This window comes from Cervus canadensis, chromosome 5, assembly GCF_019320065.1.
Source record: "Cervus canadensis isolate Bull #8, Minnesota chromosome 5, ASM1932006v1, whole genome shotgun sequence".
NCBI lineage: Eukaryota > Metazoa > Chordata > Mammalia > Artiodactyla > Cervidae > Cervus > Cervus canadensis.
The window spans coordinates 53,891,102-53,915,574 of record NC_057390.1 but is presented as its reverse complement, the minus strand read 5'-3'; the positions used below and the strand labels follow the sequence as shown (position 1 = coordinate 53,915,574).

Below are 24,473 nucleotides of genomic sequence, written 5' to 3'. Positions count from 1 at the left end.
CATGGACTAGGTAGTAGATAAAGAAAGGTATTCATATATGAGTTCTGGAGCATGCCATATGTCTGTATACTTTAAAGTGTTAACTAATGTCTTTCTTTTTTTAATATATGGAGTAATGATAGTATCTAAATTTATAATTTACTTACATCTAAGTAAGTAAATCAGTCTCTGTGGAAAGAGAGTAGTATAAATTACTCTTTTGGTGATGACTATGTGGAATTTTGTCATTTTCAGTTTCTAAGTTGTGTCCAACTCTTTGCGACCCCATAAACAGCAAACAGCAACCTATAGTTTGGGATGGAGGTCACGTGTATTATATGGGTAGGGATGGACATTCATTTTTGAATGAAAATAGTCAATGCTGTGAGAAGGGGAGACTGACAAATAGTAAGCACCCGGCAGTATCACACACAATCCAATGTTTTAACCACTAAACGTTCATACACAGCCTTCCTCCTATATACACACTTGCAAGAGTGTCCATGCCCAACAAGACAGCCTGAAGCCTTGTCCTTCTCTTCCCTCAGGTCTAGACATAGCTCTTCATAGTTTGCAGATAGTATTCACCCCCAACATACTGTGGTACTAAGGGGACTGGATGCTATTATTAAAAAAAAAAACATGAACAATGAATGGATAAAAATTTTTAAAAAGAATACTACTCAGCCATACAAAAGAATAAAACCATGCCATTTGCAACAACACAGATAGACCTAGAAATTATCATACCAGGTGAAGTCAGAAAGACAAATACTATATGATATCACTTACTTGTAGAATCTGAAATATGATACAAATGAACAAACAGATTCACAGGCACTGAGAACAGACTTGTAGATGCCATAGGAGGGGTGGTAAGGGAGGGCTATATTGGGAGTTTGGAATCAACTATTATACATAGAATGCAAACTAATATAGGATGCAAACTATTATATATAGAATGGGTTAAACAACAAGGTCCTACAGCATAGCACAGGGAACTGTATTCAATATCCCGTAATAAACCATAATGCAAAAAATGGGAAAGAATATATACATACATATATATATATATATACACACACACATATATATATGTACATATGTATATACATACATATGTATACACATACATATATATGTATACATGTATATATATTTTTTCATATACATACATACATATGTATACATATATATACATATACATACATATATATGCATTCTTTCCCATTTTTTCCATTATGGTTTATTATGGGATATTGAATATAGTTCCCTGTGCTATGCTGTAGGACCTTGTTGTTTAATCCATTCTGTATATAATAGTTTGCATATGTTGATCCCAAACTCCCAATAAAGTCCTCCCTCACCACCCGTCCCTGGCATCTACAGGTCTGCTCTCAGTGCCTATAAATCTGTTTGTTGGTAAGATCTGCTGGAGAAGGGATAGGCTACCCAGTCCAGCATTCCTGGGCTTCCCCTGTGGCTCAGCTGGTAAGGAAACCGCCTGCAATGTGGGAGACCTGGGTTCAATCCCTGGGTTTGGAAGATCCCCTAGAGAAGGAAAAGGCTACCCACTCCAGTCTTCTGGCCTGGAGAATTCAATGGACTGTATAGCCCACAGGGTCACAAAGAGTCAGATGCGACTGAGCTTTGAGGTTCTGAATTTTTTGCTGGGTTTGAGAAATCAAAGACTTTTTTAAAGCACGATTTAGAATTTCTTTGGCAGTACAGCTCACTTCAAAAGTTACTAGTTTTTTATTTTTTTTGTTTTCAAAAGTTTCAAGAATGGTAACCACACACAGTAGTTTACCTGGTCAAAGTTTGATTCTGATCATTTCATTACCCTAGCAACAAGCTTCTGAGTAATGCTCATTACCTTGGAAATTGAATGGCACTTTTATCTGGGCCTCTGTCTCAGAGCAATTGAAAAAATAAACCTTAGGTGAAAGGGCACTAAAACTTTCATAATTACCCCAAATTAAAGTACCCCCTGCACTTTCACAATGACATGATTAACTACTCCATCAACTGAAAATACTTAGCAGAATTTGCTTGCAAGAGGTCGGAGGAGTTAGGCTCATCTTCTCCTAACCTTGTCACCTTCTAGGTCTCCCACCATCTGTTCTGTTAGCAAAAACCTTAGTTTGGGGGTAGAGATTTGACATTCCCAACCTTTTCAAACTCCCTATTAAGTGGATTTGAAATACTTTGGCTTTCAGTCTATTTGGATACAAAGGAAAGGTATTTTCTTCCATTTCTTCTCTATTTTCAGAAAGTTCATTTTCAGAAGTAAACCAGCCATCTATCTTGCAGACCTCACTGGAGACTGGAAGACTAATACAACATAGTTTGACATCCTGAATTTTCCTCTCAATCACGCTATATAAATATGGTTTTTCCCCTAAGGTAGGGGAAGTATCATTTAGCTAACTTTTCTGTAATTTTATAACAAATATTATCAGCTTTCTAGTTCAAGAGGGAAAGGGTTTTTTTCACTGACCTCCTTCTGCCTTGGTTCAGCACCATACACTTGGTACCAAATTTTACATCAGCCAAGATCAGTTTAGCTGCAACTTAGAAAACTCAAGTCAAGCTACATTAAACAACAAAGAATCATATCAATAGAGGTAGGATGGACTTCACAAAGCCACCACATCTTGCCTAGACTGATACAATGTTCTGCTACCTTGTATCTGTGTTTACAAATGGGTCCCTTAAGTCTGCTCTCCATTTAGTAGTCACATGGTGATCTGTTGAAAATTAAAATCAGGTTATGTCACTCCCCTAACCAAAACACTTCGTGGCTTCCCAACAAAATATGAAAAAAAAATCCATAGTCCTCTCCATAGCCTCAGATGCTCTCAGCCTCTCCAGGCCTATCTCCTTTGCTCTTCTATAACTCACTCCACTCCACCATACTATTCCACTTCAAAGTTCTTTCAGTGTGATACACCTGTTCCTACATTAGGGCTTTAACATTTGCTGCTTCTTTTTTTAAAAAAATGTTTATTTACACTTACTACTTCTTATGCCCCAAATGATCCTACATCATAGAGCCTTGCAAGCTTCATTCATTTTACTAGTGAGGGTTCTCCAAAGAAACAGAACCAATAGAAGATATAAATATTATAAAGCATTGGCTCACACAACTATGAATGTTGGCAAGTCCAGAATCTGTACTGTAGGACAGCAATCGACAGCCTGCTGGAGAATTTCTTCTTTCTCTGAGAAACTGGTCTTTTTATTCTTTCCAGCCCTTCATTTGATTCGGTAAGGCCCCCACACATTATGAAAGGCAATCTTTTTTATTCAGAGTTCATCAGTTTAAATGTTAATCTCATCCTACAGCACCCTTCATGCTGACACATAAAGTTAACCATCGTACTTACATACTTTTTCAGATCTGTGCTTATCTGTCACCTTCTCAGATAGAAATTCCCTAATGCTCCTATTAAAAACCTATACCAATTCCTGTTCTCTATCTATTTACCACATTTTACTTTTCTTCATGGCTTTTATTGACACTGAAATTATACTGTGTATTTATTTGTTATGTGTTTTTCATCTGTCTCCATTTCTAGAGCATCAATATTATTCTATAATTTGCCACAGTTTCTATGGAATATAAACAGCTTTTCCTATATAACAGATGCTTAACAATCTTGGTTTTGATTTTTATATTCACCTAGAGGGACAAACCAATTTTTCTTACCCAAAAGAAGATAACTTATGCACAAAAATAACTGCAACACTATTCTACGTCATAATGGCTGCAATGCCTATTGACCTGCAGAAATTCAACCCACTTATTTGCTCTGAAATGCTGGGGATGGGGTCTACAAAGTACATTCCTTAGCCTTCCTTCCTAGCTAATCTCTAGTTAGATTCTTCCAATGGAAGGCACTACTGGGACATCGGATAGTTGGAGGAACAGAGAAACTATTGTGATATTTCTTTCACTTTTCTTCTTGAAGTGTATTTGAGAAACCACATTCTTCCATCCATCAGCAATGCGGTCTCAGCTTCCACGGCACCTCTTCCATCCTTGTGCTATGTAGATATCACCCTACCAGGGAAGCACCGAGTGTTTTTTGGGAATCTGATTACACCATCTTATTCTTTTTGTTCTCCAAGAACTAGATGAAGTAGCTGCTTTTAGCTGTTACTAACCTCTAGTGTACTATCCTTTTGAAAAATATCTTCAGAATTTCTGACAAATATGTAATAATATGCTTAAATTAGATCCCTGAATTAAAGTCTGTTGTTTGAAATCATTAGAGTGCTTTCTGTTTTTTTTTCCCCAGGTTCCAAGAAAGAGACTTTCAAAGTGAGATTCTTGGGTTGGGTACCTTAACTATCTGGAATATACTGTTGACCTTATCACCAGTTGAAAATTGGGCAGGAAATGTAAAAGATGCAGATTCAATCCCTGGGCCAGGAAGACCCCCTGGAGGAGGGCATGGCAACTTACTCCAGCATTCTTGTCTGGAGAATCCCATGGACAAAGGAGCCTGGTGGGCTATAGTCCATACAGTTGAAAAGAGTTGGACGTGACTGAGATGACTTAACACAAACACACAGTCCATAACATGGGCTTCCCAGGTGACTCAGGCAAAAAGTCCACTTGCCAAGTAGTGGTAAAGTCCACCTGTCAAGCAGGAGATCCAGGTTCAATCCCTGAGTCAAGAAGATCCCCTAGAGAAGCAAATGGCAACCACTCCAGTATTCTTGCTTGGGAAACCCCATAGAGAGACAAACCTGGTGGGTTGTAGTCCATAGTGTCACAAAAGAGTTTGACATGACTTAGTGACTAAACAACAACAACAAAAACCAATAACATGCAGAGGCATCTCATTAACCAAATTCTTATCTGTTGTTGCTTTAGATGACAGGCCTACTGAAGGCAAAGCTCTGGAAAACCAAGTGGTTAATGCATTTGACCACTATGGTAGTAATGATGACAGAGGCTGCGGGGCAAGGCTTTTTGAGACTGCACTTGATTATTATAGAGAGAAACTGACAAGCCCAGGACTTTAATCTCTTAGTTCCAGGCAAGTCATAGACTCACAGAGGTTTTATTGTGCTCTTAAAATAATGTCTCATTTTTTGTAGCTGTAAAGGAGATCCTGAATCTTATCCCATATTTAAAACTGAAAATTCTAGAACTATAATGTAAGTTGAATTCATTGCCTCACAAAGAATCTTATATGAAATGTAAAGCATTTATTGGGAAAGAAAGGAAATCTGGGACTTGACCTAGGAACATCTGGTTAGATATGGATGAATCTGAGGACCTTGAATCTGTAAATCTACTTGAACTTTCACTGAGCTTCCATTGATAGTAGAAATAATCTCCCACATCAAAAGCTATTAGTCTTTTAGACCCTGTAACAAACTCCTGTAAGGAAGTTGCTTTGCAAATGGATGCATATTGATACTGATCTCCACCAAGCCTCACTGCCTACAAACCTATAACTTGAGTCAGCTTCTGGCATACATAGGAAACAAAAGCAGGTCTTTCCAGGTGGTGCCAGTGGTAAAGAACATGCCTGCCAATGCAGGTGATGTAAGAGATGCAAGTTCGAGTTCAATCCCTGAGTTAGGAAGATCCCCTGGAGAAAGGTGTGGCAACCCACTTCAGTATTTTTGCCTGGAGAATTCCATGGACAGAGGAGCCTGGCAGGTTACAGTCCGTAGGGTCACAATGAGTCAGACATGACTGAAGTGACTTAGCAGGCAGGCAGGAGGCGAAAGCAAAACCTTATCCAGGGAGATGTGACATATAGAAAAAGGAATTGTAATAGTAGTACTATTGTTACTTACTTATATTAACTTAAAGTTGGGGTATATGTGTGGGAAGTGATTCTCAGTATTTTGGAACAAATAGTGCTTTACAGAGATGCTCTATCCAATATGCTATCTTAAGTAGTTCAGCTCTGAATACATCAGACTCTAATGTGACCTATCAGTTCAGTTCAGTTCAGTCTCTCAGTCGTGTCGGACTCTTTGCGACCCCGGGAACCACAGCATGCCAGGCCTCCCTGTCCATCACCAACTCCCGGAGTTTACTCAAACTCATGGCCATCGAGTCAGTGATGCCATCCAACCATCTCATCCTCTGTCGTCCCCTTCCCCTCCGGCCCTCAATCTTTCCCAGCGTCAGGGTCTTTTCAAATGAGTCAGCTCTTCACATCAGGTGGCCAAAGTATTGGAGTTTCAGCTTCAACATCAGTCCTTCCGATGAACACCCAGGACTGATCTCCTTTAGGATGGACTGGTTGGATTTATTTCCTTGCAGTCCAAGGGACTCTCAAGAGTCTTCTCCAACACCACAGTTCAAAAACACCAATTCTTTGGCACTAAGCTTTCTTTACAGTTCAACTCTCACATCCATACACTACCACTGGAAAAACCATAGCCTTGACTAGATGGACCTTTGTTGGCAAAGTAGTGCCTCTGATTTTTAATATGATGTCTAGGTTGGTCATAACTTTTCTTCCAAGGAGTAAGCGTCTTTTAATTTTATGGGTGCAATCACCATCTGCAGTGATTTTGGAGCCTCCCAAAATAAAGTCTGACACTGTTTCTACTCTTTCCCCATCTATTTCTCATGAAGTGATGGGACCAGATGCAATGATCTTAGTTTTCTGAATGTTGAGTTTTAATCCAACTTTTTCACTCTCCTCTTCCACTTTCATCAAGAGGCCTTTTAGTTCTTCTTCACTTTCTGCCATAAGGGTGGCATTGTCTGCATATCTGAGGTTATTGATATTTCTCCCAGCAATCTTGATTCCAGCTTGTGCTTCTTCCAGCCCAGCATTTCTCATGATGTACTCTGCATATAAGTTAAATAAACAGGGTGACACTATACAGCCTTGACATACTCCTTTTCCTATTTTGAACCAGTTTGTTGTTCCATGTCCAGTTCTAACTGTTGCTTCCCGACCTGCATACAGGTTTCTAAAGAGGCAGGTCAGGTGGTCTGGTATGCCCATCTCTTTCAGAATTTTCCACAGTTTATTGTGATCCACACAGTAAAAAGCTCTATCTTAAGTAGTTCAGCTCTGAATACATCAGACTCTAATGTGACCTATAGTCAAAAGGCGAAAGATTTATACGATCTGAAGAGAAACCAGAGTATATTCTAATGTGACCTATAGTCAATGATATTCAGAGTCTACAATGTCCCTGACATAATGAAGAAATATTACAAGGTTTAAGGAAGTAAAAATAACAGAGTGTATCTATTATTTGCAAGTTGGCCATCCCCTTGTATATTTATGTATGAGTTTAGAGAATACTCCATTCAAGATGTATCAGTGAGAGAAGTAAAGACTCCACAAATAAGGGAGCTGTGGTACATATACACCATGGAATATTACTCAGCCATCAAAAAGAATTCATTTGAATCAGTTCTAATGAGATGGATGAAACTGGAGCCTATTATACAGAGTGAAGTAAGCCAGAAAGATCAAGACCAATACAGTATACTAACGCATATATATGGAATTTAGAAAGATGGTAATGATAACCCTAAACGCAAAACAGAAAGAGAGACACAGATGTACAGAACAGACTTTAGGACTCTGTGGGAGAAGGCAAGGGTGGGATGTTTTGAGAGAACAGCATCAAAACAAGTATACTATCAAGGATGAAACAGATCACCAGCCCAGGTTGGATGCATGAGACAAGTGCTTGGGGCTGGTGCACTGGGAAGACCCAGAGGGATGGGATGGGGAGGGAGGTGGGAGGGGGGATCTGGATGGGGAACACATGTAAATCTATGGCTGATTCATGTCAATGTAAGGCAAAAACCACTACAATATTGTAAAGTAATTAGCCTCCAACTAATAAAAATAAATGGGAAAAAAAAAAGAAATTAAAAAAAAAAAAGACTCCACAAGAACTCTGATTCAGAGGGTGGGTATCAGTAAGGTGGAAGAAGATTGATGACTGTGAACTTAAATTACTGAAGTTGAGTGATAGATACTAGTGGATTTATTATACTTTTCCTCTTTTTACGTATTTTTGACTTATCCAAAATAAAATTAAAGAAAATGAGTTTTATGGTGGCTGTCTTTTTCTCTCTGGGGATGACATTGCAAGAGGCCAGCTTTGAAACAGATTCTTGGATTTCAGTGGAAACATGGGATCCCTGAATGGCAGAAGCTGAGTAACAGTGCTTAACTCCTAGAGAAAATTGTGCATGATGACCTGGTCTGTGGATGTCACTCAGACACCAATTTTCTAGCCTCTTCATTGCTTAATCAATGGGCTTGTTTGCAAGGCAGCACAGAGGTTCTTCAAGGGCTCTACCGTATGGTCCTTCTTTACAAAGATATTTGACTATATCCTTGCTGAGTGTGCAAGAGCCACAGGGTCAAATTTAGACCTTGATATGGCACTGGGGAGACTAGCCAACTACAAGGTATCAATTTGATTGCTTTGGACTTCTTCCAGCTAGAAATGGTAAATGACTTTGTCCTCAGTGGAACTGAAACTTATTCTGCATGTTGGATCTGCTTTCCTGTTTCCAATGCCTTTCAGCACCAATATCAAAAGACTTTTGGAGTGACTTTTTCATCATCAATATATTCCACACAATATTGCTTCTGACTTAGGAACTTACTACAAAACAAAAGGAGGGTAGCTATGGCATCAAACAATTCACTGATCTTACCATATACCTCTTGGCTTAGAAGTAGCTCCCTTAACAGAAACATAAAATGTCTTCCTGGATCATTAGATGAAGTGCCAGCTAAGAGACAATAATTTTAATATTTGGGTTATTTTCTTACATCACATAGTATCAACTTCTATAAGACACTACATATGAAATCGTTTTACCTTTAATCCATTTATTAAGAAAAGAAGAGGACTTCCTAATTTTTTTTAATTCTGGTGGTTGAAAGGTCTTATTTGCATAATGAAAATTGTCTTAATCAGAAGACATAATTCTTTCAATGACATGAAAGTTAAGTCTGCCACCTGATTATTTTGGGCTTCTTATTCCACTGAAACAACAAATATTGGGATACTGTAGAGTCATTATAGAGTCATTACCAAGAAGGTAGGTTGTTCCTCTCTAGAGGAGACAGGTATATTATATCTGAAACAAAAGAGGTTTCCTGGGGTAGATCTTAGTACTTTAATGTTCAGTAGAAAAGTTAATGAAAGTCAGTACAATCCGAAGAGACAGCTCTGTCCAAAACTCACATTCTCAAAAATGAAATGTGACTCACCTTCATCAGGTAAAGGACCCTATTAGCTGAGATCCTTGCTGCAGGCAAAGGAAACATGGAATGGGTAGTAGATAAAGTTATTTATATGTGAGTTCTGGAGCATGCCATATATCTGTATACTTTAAAGTGTTAACTAATGTCTTTTTTTTTTAATATATGGAGTAATGATAGTATCTAAATTTACAATTTAATCTTTAGGAAACAGAATATCCAAGTGGACTTGTGACTTTGAATGAAAACTCATAAATCAATAAGTAAGTGATAGGATTTTGTGTTTTCCGTTTTTTGCAGGGAAAAGAGATTATCTTTCATTATGAAAAAAGTAGCTGCATCTTGATAAGGAGAAGCATTGCACAACCATCATTTTTGTTAGTCTTGATTAAACAACCTCCTCCTTTGTGATCCCTACCCTGGCCCTAGTAAATTCTTTCTAAATTTGCTAAGGGCTTCCCTGGTGGCTCAGATGGTAAAGAATCTGCCTGCAATGTGGGAGACCTGGATTCGATACCTAGGTTGGGAGGCTCTCCTAGAGAAGGAAATAGCAACCCACTCCAGTATTCTGGCGGGAGAATTCTGTGGACAGAGGAGCCAAGGGGGCTATAATCCATGGGGTGGCAGAGAGTTGGACACAACTGAATGACTAACAACAAAGTTGCTAATCTTTGGTTTACTTCATTTTCTTTCACTCAGACTTTGCAACACCTGTGTAATTAATTCCCTGTAGTAAATCCCTTTTGTTTGAGCTATCTGTAGTTGTTTTCCTTTTCTTTCCTATACCTATAGCTTCATTTCCTTACTTTAATTCCATTTGCCATTTAAATTCATTTTCTTCCTAAATCTGAAGAAAAGTAGACATTTCTTCTGCCAGCTGTCTTGAAAAGAAAGTTATTTCTTGGAAGCCACTGAAAAATTCTGTTTTGTCCCTTTTGCACAAATTTCATCATATGTTAATTCCTAAATCAACCTCTAGAGCAAGAGAATGAAGTAGGACTTTGAGTTTAGTCCTGAACTTTTGAACTAATACCTGTGACAGGCTAGTGAGATTCCCTTTAGAACAGGTCTGATCTTGGAGTCAGTGGTGAGGTTAACCTCAGCCTAAAGAAAGCAACTGGGTTGCATGGTGAAGAGGTATAGAGCTTTTAGAATCGAAACAGTGTCAAATGGATACTAGGTAAGCAATAGTAGTGTGCTCTGTAAATTCTTATTACATTATACTGCACTTCTCGCTTTGTCAGTTTGCTTCATTAACTATGAGATCATTGATGGCACAAATTGTGTCTTTTATCTAAATAATCCACACTGAGAATTTTGACTGTCATTTAATAGGAGAGTGTCAAGAATTTCTTGAATGGATGAATAAATCAATGTGCCAAAGCTTTTGAATTGTTCTTAACAAGGATGAATTTGAACCTTTACTTAGAGCATTACAATACTAAACAATGCGCAAAGGCACTTGGGACAATAGTAGTTGTAGAATTGAAGATCTGCTTGTTCACTGACCCTTATATTTCTGGTTGTCACTGAACATTTTCAAACCAAATGTTAGAGGAGAAGGACATGTATCCATGAGTGCATTTGTACATAGAATAAGGTCTGTAGACATTTCTCAGGTAGTATAAATCTTCTGCTTGATGAAATATTAGTTTTTTTTTTAATTCCTAAAGCCCCTTCATAATGTGTTTTGAAGATTCAAAAAAGAAATGAATCAGTTTTAGCTGCCTCAGAGCTGAACTAAGAACTTAGTGTTTTGAATTGTAGGAAGGAGTTATTTTTCTTCCACCAGTTGGAAAGCAGTAGAGTGCCTGAAGAGCGGTGTGGACCCTGGAGCCAGACTGCATGGATTAAAAACTCACCTCCACCACCTATCAACTCTATGACCTGGTGCAAGAATTACACCCAGGGCCTTAAACATATGAGGCACCTTTCATGTTATAGTCAGGGGACAGGTCTTATTAAAACAACTGTGTTTCACATTCCTCATTGTAAAATTGTGGCTAAAATTAGTAATCTCCACAAAAGTCAATATGTGGAAATTTCTTACTAAGTCCTTGTTATTGCTGTTGTTTGGTCGTTGTGTCCGACTCTTTGTGACCTCAGGAACTGTAGCCCACCAGGGCCTTCTGTCCATGGGATTTCCTAGGCAAGACTACTAGAGTGGGTTGCCATTTCTTTTCCAGGGGATCTTCCTGACCCAGGGCTTGACCCTGCATCTTCTGCATTAGAGGGTGGATTCTTTACCACTGAATCATATGGGAAGCCCTAATAAGTCCTTAGCATTAGTATATTCTGCAAATGATAGCTATTTTTTTTATCATTGTGTACCATCAAACCACATTTGGAAATCAAAAGTGGTAGAGGGAGATAAGTCAGAAAGTTGTCTCCCAATATATTTTACTCTATGGTAATCAAGATTGTCTACCAAACATTTCAGTGTCCTTATCTTTCTAGGCTCATGGAAGCTCTGCACTTCAAAGCTCATTGTGTTTGTGTGGGCTGTGTGACTACCTTGGATCTAGTACACAAGTTATTCCTGGGCCAGATCAGTTAATTGCTTTCTTTCCCTCTGTAACGATGATGATTTAAGAATCTGTGTAGTGGCCATGCAATTAGCTTGGATTTCAGAAAGAGAATGATGTAACACACAGCTACCACAAGACCCTCTGAGATCTAGGGGTTATTTGTTACCTCAGCATCACCTAGTCTAGATGAGTCATATAGCAGTTGACTAGTTCCATGATGATAGGAGAAAACACATGAGTCTTAGTTTCTCCATCTGCAGAATAAGGAAGCCATAGATGAAAGTTATCACTAAAGTCTCTTTGAGTTCTATAATAATAATAATAATAGCAATGAAGATCAGACATTTTATAAATAAGGAAGAATGAAAATAATCTCATTGATAAACTCTGAGAATCAAAGAATAGCAGAGGGAGGCAAAATCTAAGGTCAGCTCCTCCCAAAGCAGGTTTTTTAGTACTCTAGTCACAAGAGATGGTTTGTATCAGACAGTTCCCTGACCAAGTAAGTATGGGAAACATTGCATATGATAGTTATCTATTAAACAATTTTCATGCATATTATCATAGTCTAAGGACTCATGAAGGAAACCTTTTTAAAAAAAATAATGATTGATTGATTTGGCTGCATCAGGTCTTTGCTCAGTATGCCAGATGTTTCCTTGTGGTGTGTGGGCTTGTCTCTAGTTGAGGCACACACGAGCTTAGCTGCCCCAGGGCATGCAGAATCTTAGTTTCCTGATGAGGGATCAAACCCATGTCCTCTGCACTGAAAGGCGGGTTCTTAACACTGGACTACCAGGGAAGCTCCACGGAAATCTTTAAAATACACTTCACCTAGAATTTACCAATAAAAACTCATGGTGGCAATCACTTTCACAATGAACCAGGATGCTGTACTTTTCATTTGTACAGTAGACTTTCTCATGCTGTACTTCAAAGTCTTTTAGGTTCATTCTCCTGCATGTAGTCACAAGAGTGAGCATATGGACAAGAGCATCTCATTTCTCTGATCATAGTAATGGGTTCATTTATGAACACGAGGCCTCTGCAGAGCCAATCAGAGCCGTCACCATGATTAATAGTTTTGATGACACCCTGGATCTAGCTGAACCTCACTGAGATACACTTTAGACTTCTCAGGTATGTGAGTCAAAATGTTCCTTTTGCTCAAACTAGTTTAAATTGGATTGTAGTCATTTGCTATTGAAAGAATTCAGATTGGAACTCTTCCTCCTTAGAACAGAGTTTAGAAGAATGCTCTTTCAGGATAACAGAGAGTAAAATGATACAATTTTGAAGCTTATTAAGCAATTGCTCCATCTTCCTCTAAGGGAACTTGAGTCTACCGGAGAGCCTGAAGATTGGAGTGACATATTTAGCTTGAGAAGATATATTACAGGTGCTTTTTCTTTTTAAAAAAATAATTTAGAAATAAAAAATGATGCAAACAGACACAAAGTAGTCAAAATATATTGATACCAAGTAATAATCTTCATGTCTGACTCATTTTCTCATTCATTTAAAAAATATTAGTTAAATAAAGAGCACATCTATTTATGGACAGCCTACTTCTCACAGCAAAGTCAGGAGCACAGATACAAATGGTGGTCAATTTACAGACTGTGAAACTAAGTTAGACTGACATTAAGTAACTTGTCCAATGTCACAACTAGAATATGGTAATGCTGGAATTTAAAAGCACTCATAAGTGCTATCCAATGAATGTTTTTTTTTTTTTTTTTTGCAGATAACATAACTGATATAAAACCTCCCTGTATTTGTTTTCTATCACTGCCTTAACAAATTCCCCTAAATGGAACGACTTAAATTTATCTCACGGTTCTGTGGTTCAAAAATCTTGTGGGCTAGACTGGGTTGTCTGCTTAAAGTCTCAAAAAACCAGTATCAAAGTGTTGGCAGGTCAATGTTCTTTTCTGGAAGCCTTGGTGAACAAGTCATTTCTAGGCTCATTCAAGTGGTTGGTGAAATTCATTTCCATGGGTCTGTAGGACTGAGGTCTGTTTCCTTGCTGGCTGTCAACCAGGTGTTGTTCTCACCTTCTAGAGGCCACCCTCATTCCCTGCTTTATGGTCCCCATCAAATTCAGCTAAGCCATTCAAGTCACTATCCTGCTTGGAATTCCTCTGACTCTTCTGCCTTATCACTCCGCTATATCTCTTGAATTTAGCCAAGGAGATGTTCTCCACTTTTAACAGCTCATGTAATTGTATTGAACCCACTGTATAATCCTGGTAAATCTCCTATTCTCAAATCATGTTGAAATTCATGGGGTTGCAAAGAGTCAGATAGGAGGGAGCAACTGAACAGCAACAGTCACATCTTCAAAGTTCCTTTTGTAACATATTCACAGGTTCAAGGGAGTGGTGCATGGAAATCTTGATGAGTCCATTATTCTGTCTACCATAATCTATCTATATAAGGGTGCAGTTGGAAAGTTTCAAAATGCAAAAGGAAGAAATTTTATACATTTGTAAAATACCCATTGTATTTATTTGGAAACATTAAAATGGCATATAAAATATATATTATATATATAGTCCAAGGGGTCCCAAGAGTGAGACATGACTGAGTGAGGAACACTTTCACTTTTGCCTCCAAAGAAGGAGAATCTCTATACAGTCAGCAAAAACAAGACAGGGAGCTGACTGTGGCTCAGAGAATGGGCTCCTTATTGCAAAGTGAAAGTGTTCATCGCTCAGGCATGTCTGACTGTGACTCCTTGGACTGGAGCCCACTAGTCTCCTCTGTCCATGGAGTTTTCCAGGCAAGAATACAGGAGAGGATTGCCATTTCCATCTCCAATATTGCAAAAATTAGGCTTAAATTGAAGCAGGGAAAACCACTAAGCCATTCAGGTGTGACCTAAATCAAATCCTTTATGATTATACAGTGGAGGTGACAAATAGATTCAAAGGATTAGATCTGGTGGACAGAGCAGCTGAAGAACTATGGATGGAGGTCTGTATTATTGTAGAGGAGGCAGTGACCAAAACCACCCCCAAGAACAATAAATGCAACAAGGCAGAGTGGTTGTCTGAGGAGGAGGCTTTACAAACAGCTGAGGAAAGAAGACAAGCAAAAAGCAAGAGAGAAAGGGAAAGATACACCTAACGGCATGTAGAGTTCCAGAGAATAGCAAGATAGACAAGAAGGTCTTCTTAAATGAACAGTGCAAAGAAATAGAGGTAAACAATAGAATGAGAAAGACTAGAGATCTCTTCAAGAAAATTAGAGATATCAAGGGAACATTTCATGCAAGGATGGGCACAATAAAGGACAGAAATGGTAAGGACCTAACAGAAGCAGAATAGGTTAAGAACAGGTGGCAAGGATACATAGAAGAAATATACAAAAAAGGACTTATTGACCCAGATAACCATGATGGTTTGGTAGAGCTGGATCAACGTCACCTAAAGCTGGACATTCTAGAGTGTAAATTCACTGGGCCTTAGGAAGCATTACTACAAACAAAGCTAGTGGAAGGGACAGATTTTCAGCTGAGCTTTTTCAAATTGTAGATGGTGATGTTGTTAAAATGTTGCACTCAGTTCAGTTCAGTTCAGTTGCTCAGTCCTGTCTGACTCTTTGGGACCCCATGAGTCACAGCATGCCAGGCCTCCCTGTCCATCAAAATGCTAGCAAATTTGGAAAACTCAGCAGTGGCCACAGGACTGGAAAAGGTCAGTTTTCATTTGTATCCCAAAGAGGTGCAATGTCTAAGAATGTACAAACTAATGTACAGTTGTGCTCATTTCATATGCTAGCAGGGTAATGCTCAAAATCCTTCAAGCCAGGCTTCAGCATTGTGTGAACTGAGAACTTCCAGATGTACAAGCTGGGTTTATAAATGGCAGGGGAACCAGAAATCAAATTGCCAACATTTGTTGGATCCTGGAGAAATCAAGAGAATTCCAGAAAAAAACATCTTCTGCCTCATTGACTATGCTAAAACCTTTGACTGTGTGGATCACAATGAACTGTGGAAAATTCTTCAAAAGATGGGAGTACCAAACAACCTTAATTGCCTCTTCAGAAACCTGTATGTGGGTCAAGAAGCAACAGTTAGAATCAGACATGGAACAACTGACCAGTGCCAAATTAGGAAAGGAATAGTACATCAAGGCTGTATGTTGTCACCGTGCTTATTTAACTTATATGCACAGTATATCACATGAAATGCCTGGCTGGATGAATCACAAGTTGGAATCAAGACTGCTGAAACTAATATCAACAACCTCAGATATGCAGATGTTACCACTCTAGTGGCAGAAATTGAAGAGGAACTGAAGAACCTCTTAATGTACGTGAAAGGGGAGAGTGAAAAAGCTGGCTTGAAGCTCAACATTAAAAATCTAAGATTATGGCATCCTATCCCATCACTTCATGGCAAATCAAAGAGGAAAAAGCAGAAGCAGTGAAAGATTTTGTTTTCTTGGGCTCCAAAATCACTGCTGATGGTGATAGCAGCCATGAAATTAAAAGATGCTTGCTTCTTGGAAGGAAAGCTATGACAAAACTAGATAGAGTATTAAAAAATACACAGCGACACCACTTTGCTGACAAAGGTCTGTATAGACAAAGCTGTGACTTTTCCAGTAGTCATGTACACTTGCGAGAGCTGGACCATAAAAAAGGGTAGGGGCTAAAGAATTGGTGTTTTTGAATTGTGGTGCTGGAGAAGACTCTTGAGAGTCCCTTGAACTCCAAGGAGATCAAAGCAGTCAATTCTAAAGGAAATCAACCCTGAATATTCATTGGAAGGACTGATGCAGAAGCTGAAGCTCCAATGCTTTGGCCACTTGATGTGAAGAGCCTTACTCACTGGAAAACCTCTTGATATTGGGAAAGACTGAAGGCAAAAGGAGAAAAGGGCAGCAGAGGATGAGATCTTTAGATAGCATCATAGACTTAATGGACATGAATTTGTATGATTCCCGTTATATGTCATTCTGGAAAAGGGAAAACTATGGATACAGTAAAAAGATCAGAGGTCACCAAGGGTTGAAGGGAAGAATGAATAGGCAGAGTATTGAAGAATTTTAGGGTAGTGAAATGATTATGTATCAAACAGTGGTGGATATACTGTTTATACATTTGTCAAAACCCAAAAAATTTTAGCAAGAGTGAACTTTAGTGCAAACTATGGACTTCAAGTGATAATGATATGTCAATGATGGTTCACAGGTTTTAACAAATGTTCCCTTGTGGCGAGCTATCAATAGCATGGAGAGGTTTTGACTGTGTAGCTGAAGGAGGTATGTGGATACTCTGTACTTCCTTCTCAACTTTGCTATGAATCTAAAACTGCTATAAAATATACAGTCTACTTAAAATATGAATTGCTCAGGAGGATTTGATTGAAAAACTTCAGGAGCTGACAGACTGAATGAGGGGCCCAGTGTGTAGAGACCTGATACTTAAATGTATAAGCACTAGGGATGGTTTTACTTAGGATTCACTAGATTTGGTTTGGAGTTTGTTCTAAAAACCTAGATGTCATATCACTGCATGTTAAATATATACAGTATTTTTTCCATTTGTATACAATAATGCACTTTAAACTGTACTCTTCTGTTTCTTACTTAGGTTGATATGTCTTTAATATGAATGGGGGAGGAGAAAACTTGTTTTTCTTAGGGCTGTATAAGTTTATGTCACTGAAATGAAGGACAACACTTAAATCAAGAAAATTGAAAACAGCCAGACTCACAAGCGGTCTCAAAACAAAAGCAATAAAGTTAAAAATTTTCCTCTTGGTTTAGAATGGGAACGAATAAAATGATAGCTTTTCAGTATCAAATAGTAGCCATTATTTATACAAGGATGTTTATACTATTATCTGAGAGAAATAAATAAATACTCAATTTGGATGTTTCCATAGAATAGGTAGGGGTTGGAGGTTTCCCTTCAACCAAAACATGAAAGTGCTAGCAAATTTTTGGGAGACAGAGAAAAAAAATTCAGCTGTCCTTTGCCTGTTGGTTACTTAAATGGATTGCCTGAGTAATTTCTTATAATTATTTGACTGACAAACGGTTGCATTTTGAAGGAAGAGTGAGAAAGATCAGGGGGCTGAGAAAGAAGAGATGGCTTTTACACAGTTGTTTTTTTTACTAATTCTAATTTAAAGTAATTGTGTGGACCAAAAAAAAAAAAAAAAAAGATAAGTATTTTACAAATAACTTAAAAAATTTCCCCTGATAATATCTAATATTTTAAAAAGTCACTAAAAGACAAAAACAAGGGCCATCTCATTTTGACAAGATAGCACTTGGTTTACATTAGGTTTTTTTTTTTCCCCTGTCTGCTGCCAGTTAAAACATAGAATTATAAATTTAAGCCTAATTTAAAACAATGTACAAAGCTATAAATGAATGTTCTCAACATTAAAGGGAGGTTTCATAACCCTTCGATCTGTATGTTTTGGTTTATTCCATCAGCCTGACCAGAAAATAAGAAATCAGAGTAATAACAACAAAACATCCTTGAGAGAGTATTGTATCTCATTTAACTGGGACTACTTTTAACCTTTTCCATGTTTTTGGATCATCTGAAATCCGAGGTGTTCTTCAACTCCAGGAAGATACTTCCTATTTTTATTCAAGCACCTCCCTGACGGAACTATTCTCCTCTCACCACTTTAGGGTCCTCTGGTGCTTCCCTAAATCTTACCCATTTTTTACTCAAAATCTAGCTGAGCCCACTTGCTTCCTACTTGCTCCAGTCCACGGTACGCGTTTCTCTTTTTCTACTCTGTTCCTGTGTTTTATCAGAAATCATTTGGCACTCTGAATTTACTTCTTGAAGCACACTCAGTACTTTCTTAGCATCTTTCTCCAGAATCCATAGGCTGAGCCTAGGATCAAGCTGGGTGGGAGGAGCATGCGATAGCACTGTCCATGGTCCTGAAGCATCGTTCCAGGTTGAGGAATTTTTTTTTTCCCCTTAATCCTACATCTGGTGACTCCTGTCCACTTTCTCCCACGGATTTTTAAAAAATGGTTAAGTGGTGATGACAATAGAAAAGAAAGGCAAAAAGATATTGGTAGAGAAAGATAGAGGAATAGACAGAAGTATAAAGTCATCGCCTGGAGAGAATAAATTACAGGGGCTTGACAATCTTAAAACAATTGCAGCTGATACGAGGTTGGGAATGAGAGGGGGGTGTAACATACCTGACGCTGCCAATGAAGAAGTGTAAAAAATGCGTGCACCATGTGATGTAAATCCGTGCAGGAACAAACACACTGATGCTTGTAGGCGAGGAGGCCAGTTTGCATGTTGTAAACACAGTATCACGCCTATCATACCAAACTGCCATTGGTTTGTTTGTCTTTATTTTTCTCTCTTGATTTAAAAAATCACTCGGCACTGTGGCAGAACAAAGGCAGCTATAACTTATCTTTCACGTTAGATATAGCTGTGCATCTTTTTCGGCTCTAGCACTTCTGGAACAGTTACATTCCACTATCATCAAGCCCCAGCTGATGGTGGTAGGCGGAGCACGTGCCCCATGAAATGTGCATGTAAGTTCCTCAACTAAAGCATAACCTCCACGAGGACAAACACCTTATACTATACATTTTTGGATATCTCAAAATGCCTAAGTTGAGTGCCTGGTACAAATTAGGGTCTCAGTAATAGTCTTTGAATTGATAAAAGACTCACAATGTCCTTTTCAGAGACAGCACTCAATACAGGCTTGTGAAATGAGCACGTTTCACTTGTTTTAATACTTCCATCCTCTTTTAGTCCCTTTTAAAGTGCAGCCCCCCTCTTCTTTGTCCCCCCAAACCTCACTCCTGCGTCGGTCACTGCCTTCACTGCACTGGAGCCCTGCCCCCCTCCAGCGACGCGCCTTCTCCCGCTCACCCTTTCTTTCTGCTCTGCAAGCCCTATAACCTTTTCCCTTAGGACCTCTCCAGCATTCGGTGGGTGTCTGTCCCCGGTCTTCGGGCTGCTCACTGCGTCCGCGCCCGCAGAGTAACGCTGTTGTCATGGACACGGCACCTGCGCCCTTCGGCAGTGCCCCTTCGCCACTGTCCCCTCCCCCCACCTGCGGCGCTGCCGGCCTCGCTCCCCAGCACTGCCCCGCCCAGCCCCGCCCAGCCCCGCCCGCTCGGCGCTCCCCAGGCCGCGCGCGCCCGTCGCCCCCGCCCCTTGACTGTCCTAGCCCCGCGGAGCGCCGAGCCGCGGGGGCCGCGGGGCCGCGGGGGCGCGCAAGCGAGCAGGCGGCCGCGCCTGCGCACTGGCCGCTTCCCCTAGCGGCGATCCGGGCCGCTGCCGCTCGCGCTTGGGCAGGACGCGGGGCGGGCGGGGGGAGGGGGGAGCGGCTTTGCTTCCAGCCGCGAGTGAGGCGGAGACCCGGGCTGGCGGGCGGAGCGGGAGGCACCGCACCTCGGCCAGAGGCGGCTGCTGCAGCTGCTGCCCTCTTCCCCGCCGCCGCTTCCTCAGTCCCGTCAGTGGTTACCCCGCCAGCTGCTGGGAACGGACGAGAGAGAGGAGGAGGGCGAGAAACTCCCACCGACCCACAGAGGTGAGTCCCGGGCAGAGCATCCTCCATCCTTGCTGCCTCCCTCCCTCCCTGTCTCCCTCCCATCCTCTGCGTCCTCCCCTCCCTCCCTGCTCCCCAACCCTCCCGCCCTCATCCTTCCCAACATCCCTCTCTCCTCTCCCCTTCCAGCCTTTCTTTCATCCCTTTCTTCTTTTCTCCCAGCCCCGCTTCCTTCCCACCCTTTCTTTCTTCCCTATCTTCCTTGCAGCCAGTCGCTATAGAGCGCAGCTCTGCCTCGCTTTCCTCTTGTCTCCATCTCTTTTTTTCCTCCTTTCTTCACCCCTTCCCCAGTGGGAGATCCCTTGCCTGTTACAACTGTCCGGATTCAGGGGCTTCCAAAAAATTGGGCACATCTACTGAGAGACACGCTCTTGCCCAGCGGATGCCCTGTGGATCTCTGTGTTGTTTGGATTAAGGGTCAAGTTGGATAGAGTACCGGGAACTGGAAGAAGAGGGTCGAGGAAGAATCTGTGGATTTGTGCTGTATTAGGGTGGGGGTGGGGAGGGTTGTCACTTAGACATGTTGCCAACAACCCCCGACGCCCCTCTGTAGCAGTTTCTTTTTTCCTTCTGGGGAATTACATATTCCCAGTGTGTGTGTGTCACTAATTTAAAACCCAGTTTTCCCGGCTTTGATTGTCTCTGTCAGGAGCCACAAGGAGGGACGAGGAGAGAGGAAGAGAACAAGAGAGGAAGAGGGGAGGGGAGAGGGAGGGTGGTGGCGGTGGATGCCTGTATCTCTTTTCCCTAGGCCTCTTTGAATTGATATTTTCAAACCACCCGCCCAGTATTTGCCTTGAAATTGAACCCGTGTGTCCTTAGTTCTGCCACTGTCTACTTTAGAGGCAGAAACTCTCTAAAACTTTAATGTGTACCCCAGCATTATTTGTGGAATGTTTGGGTCAGCATACAAAACGCTAGGGTAGATGGATTTGGGAAAACAGAGAGCAGAGGAGTGGAAGAGAGGGACTTTTGTTCATCATGAGTTAACTTCTAAAGGAGCACAATAGACTGGAGTGATGAGGTTATACTCCACAGGCTTAGACATGCATCGTTTTGATAGAATTAGCTGCATGATACCTTTAGCAGATACCCTTACCTTTTCTCATGCACCTTACAGAAATCGTGAAGATGTTTGAAAAGTACTGTGTGATTCCGTTTGTGGTGTACACCAATGGGAAAGTTGAATTATCTTTGGGACCGTTGTGAACAATTTAAAATTTCAGTTGGTTTTGCATCGTTTATTTTCACCAAATGATATATTGTACTTTGCTTTCTTTAGCTTACACTCTGACCTCTTCTATTATATATATTAATAGTGATTTGGCAGTGCTCCTTTTAGCAAGAGTTGCTGCTGAAAGTTTATTCATACCTGGTGGGATAGCCCTGCCTCAGAATTTTTAGTGTATTCATCATTTCAGAAAGATCCAACAAGTAGGATTAATATAACTCAGAAATGGAGTATTTAGAAGCCTGTATTTTGTTTTATCTATACTCACCTTTAAAAAAACACACAAAAATAAAAACCCTTACTTTCTACAGAGAGCTGTATTTTATGTTTAATGAGTGTTTGGGGAGGGACTGAAATTAAAGGTGGATTCAATGAAGCGTCCAGTGAGAAACTATGCTGTGGAGCAAATTGTTGATTTTTTTTTTCTTTTAAATTATTATATGCCAGTGGTGCAATATGCACTTTCATATTATGGGAATGGAAAGTAGGAGTTGAGTTGAAGAGAATTACCTTCCAAAGTGATTGAGTGCTGATTTGACAAAGAGCTGACACAGTTAATCATCTGAATCAGTTTTTTGGGGGGGAAGTGCATGATATTAGGAATGATGGATCCACCCCTTGCCCCAACTCCCCTTGATAGGATTGCAATTCCATTAATGGCTTGGCTGAAGCTGGGTGGCATTGTCAGTGTTACCAATGTCCTGATGCAGAATTGCGGTCAACCCTATCCATATTTGAGTGGTTACATTACTTAATAGCTAACACAATTGTAGGCAGGGCTCTTCTGTTTTTGTTTTTGTTCATTTCCCGGGAATGCCATGAAGCTAGTGAAAACCTTTGATAGTAGTTATATATGAACACAATCCGTTCGTTTTGTCCTAATTTACTTTCAAATGACTTTCCCGCTTCTAACATCTCTACTGTCCTTTCTCTGTGGAGCTTCGTGGTTGTGAGCTAGGGGAGGAGACAGCCCCTCAGACAGCCCTGCTCTTTCTTGATCGCAGTTTTGCTTTCCAGAGTGATGTGGGTGTATGCCTCTGTTTTTAATATTGTGCTTACTATGGAAAGAAAAATACTGTTTATCTGTCTCCTTTGTAAACATTCATCTACTGAGTGAAAACAAAATTTACAAGTTATTAACAGACAGAAGAGAAAATAACATTTGTTTACAGCGAGATTTTGAGAGAGACTTGAGTAAAATGAGCAAAATATGAAACTGAAGAACTAGTGGCTTAAAAAAGCAGCCCTGCTGCTCTCATCATTATTCACTTTACAGATAAAGTCCAGCCAACTTCCTCTGAAGAATTTAACTTCTGGAGACTTCTTGCTTTACTTGACTAGACCTTTAACAATGTATGGTACAGATAAAAACCCAGTAGTACATCTTATGGACCCTGTAGCAAATATTCTGGAGCATTCTCTGTGGTTTTCTCAGAGTTCTTAAAACCGCTCAACCCTAAGCTAAGTGTATGAGGTTTTCAAAAGAAGTAAAAAGACACTGTCTTTGACCTTAGCTTACAGCCTAGTTGAGGAGACCAGGCTTTTGCATGAGGTCATATTTCACAGTGATAAAGAGCAAGATCTTTGGAGAGAGCTTTATATTTGAGTGCATGCTCTACTTACATAGTAGTGTTATACCCTTGTGTATTATTTAAGCCCTTCCCCTCATTTGCAAAATGGGAATTATGGTAGACCTTGATTCTTAGGATTATTGAAAGGGTTAAATGTGTTAATTACAGTACTTGGAGTAAACAAAGCATATCTTAAACAGTATTATAATGAGGAAGTTGATTTAAAACAATCTAAGACAATATATGATTATATGCTGGAAAGAAATAAAAAGCAGGTAAGTGGTTAGAAGGATTCTGGAGAGGACAGTTATTTATGTAGTCTAAGAACGATTATATTCAGGAGTCACAGTGGGGCTTGGACAGACTCGTGGGAAGGGTTTCATGCAGGGTGGGTACACAGCTGGAACAAAAGCAGAGGGGAGAAACACCAGTGTGTTTGGGAAGACTGATTACTTGACTACTGGGGAGTGTATTAAACAGTGTTAAACACATACGGTCAGAGTAATTAGCCTCTCACTTGGAACAAGACAACTTGCTGTATTGTGGGATCCATTTTATCACAGAATATGCAGCTACCCAGAGGACCTGTTTCAGTTCTTTGTCTCACACAAAATCCCACACCAAGACACAGGATTCAAGGTCTGTGTCATAGTGAGGACCCAGAGTACTCTTTCTGTCTCTTTTCTTTAAACTTCAAGACAGAAAGTTGACCTTTCTAAATAACAAAGATTTAATATCATGATTATCTCAACTCTCTCTTGTTTTGCCTTAACCCAGGAATATTCCAGAATACATACTTGGAGAATAGTAGCCATGATTATTTTGTCATACATAAAGCTGGGCATTATTAGGGTAATTGTATTTCCTGGAACTTTCTTTTTTTTTCTTTTTCTTTTTTTTGGTGTTTGAGATTATTAATGATTCCCAGTGAGTTATTCTGTTTGCAAGTGTTTGCTGGGAGACTAGGGTGTGATGGCAAACAGAGGGTCTGTCTGGGATTGTGCACTGAGCAAGGTAAACACCCGCTCAGTGTGGGGTGATAGTTGCCCGTTGGCTATGTCTGTTGACATGTCTTTATTTTTGACTGGTGTTTATTGGATCCAAAAGCATAAATGATTTGTGTTATTTTATCGAAAAAGAATTTCCAGAAAAATTTACCTGCAAGTTACAAGTTTCAGTACTCATGTTTAATTTATTTTTCATAGATAGACATAATTTCATTCTTTTCTCCAAAATAGTAAAATATAATTATTTTTTGTAGTTCTTATATACACAAAATTAATCTCATGAATATTATCTTAAGATATATATGGTTAAAAACATGAATGTATTTCCCCAAACTAGAAGTTTAACAGA

At 39.9% G+C, this 24,473-nt stretch overlaps 1 protein-coding gene across 4 annotated transcripts in view; it reads left to right on the top strand.

Annotated features, from left to right (window-relative positions):
• The first annotated feature begins 19,990 nt into the window (after positions 1 to 19,990).
• The window catches only part of CTNNA2 (catenin alpha 2), a 1,320,456-nt gene continuing 1,315,973 nt past the window's right edge, over positions 19,991 to 24,473 (top strand). For 3 of the 4 annotated variants that reach the window (XM_043468829.1, XM_043468828.1, XM_043468827.1), the window contains exon 1: positions 19,991 to 20,297. The gene's annotated coding sequence lies outside the window, so the exon portion shown is untranslated. The remainder of the gene's footprint in view (positions 20,298 to 24,473) is intronic. The other variant, XM_043468830.1, reaches the window with a different exon arrangement.